Source organism: Crocuta crocuta, unplaced genomic scaffold, assembly GCF_008692635.1.
Source record: "Crocuta crocuta isolate KB4526 unplaced genomic scaffold, BGI_CrCroc_1.0 scaffold947, whole genome shotgun sequence".
Taxonomy (NCBI): domain Eukaryota; kingdom Metazoa; phylum Chordata; class Mammalia; order Carnivora; family Hyaenidae; genus Crocuta; species Crocuta crocuta.
The window spans coordinates 11,319-11,772 of NW_027529617.1; positions in this window are offsets into that span (position 1 = coordinate 11,319).

Genomic DNA, 454 nt, shown 5'->3' on the forward strand with positions numbered 1-454 from the left:
AAACAACTCTAAAGTTCCACCTTACCACAGAACTAGCGAGTTGCAGATACTGTTGAAATTCCCGTGTGTTCTTCCCTGATACCTTATGACTGTCATGTCTCAGAAGGCACTAGTGTCCTGAAGTCTACATTTAGTATTCCCCTTGAATTTCTTTCGAGCTTTACCATCCATATAGGTATCCCTAAACAACTCATTGCTTGTTTTTTGCTAAGTTTTGAGTTTCATAAATATTGTATCAGGCTGTATGTATTTTTCTGGGACATGTTCTTTTTATACTTTAAATTATAGTCTAAGATTATTCTATGTTGCATGTATCTGTACTTGATTCATTTTCACTGCAGTATAATATTCCATTATATGACTGATGACTGTATAACGCTCTTTCCAGTTTCCTGTCAATGAACATTAAGAACATTATTATGAAGATTGTTAGAAGTGTGAGCTAGCTCTCAGG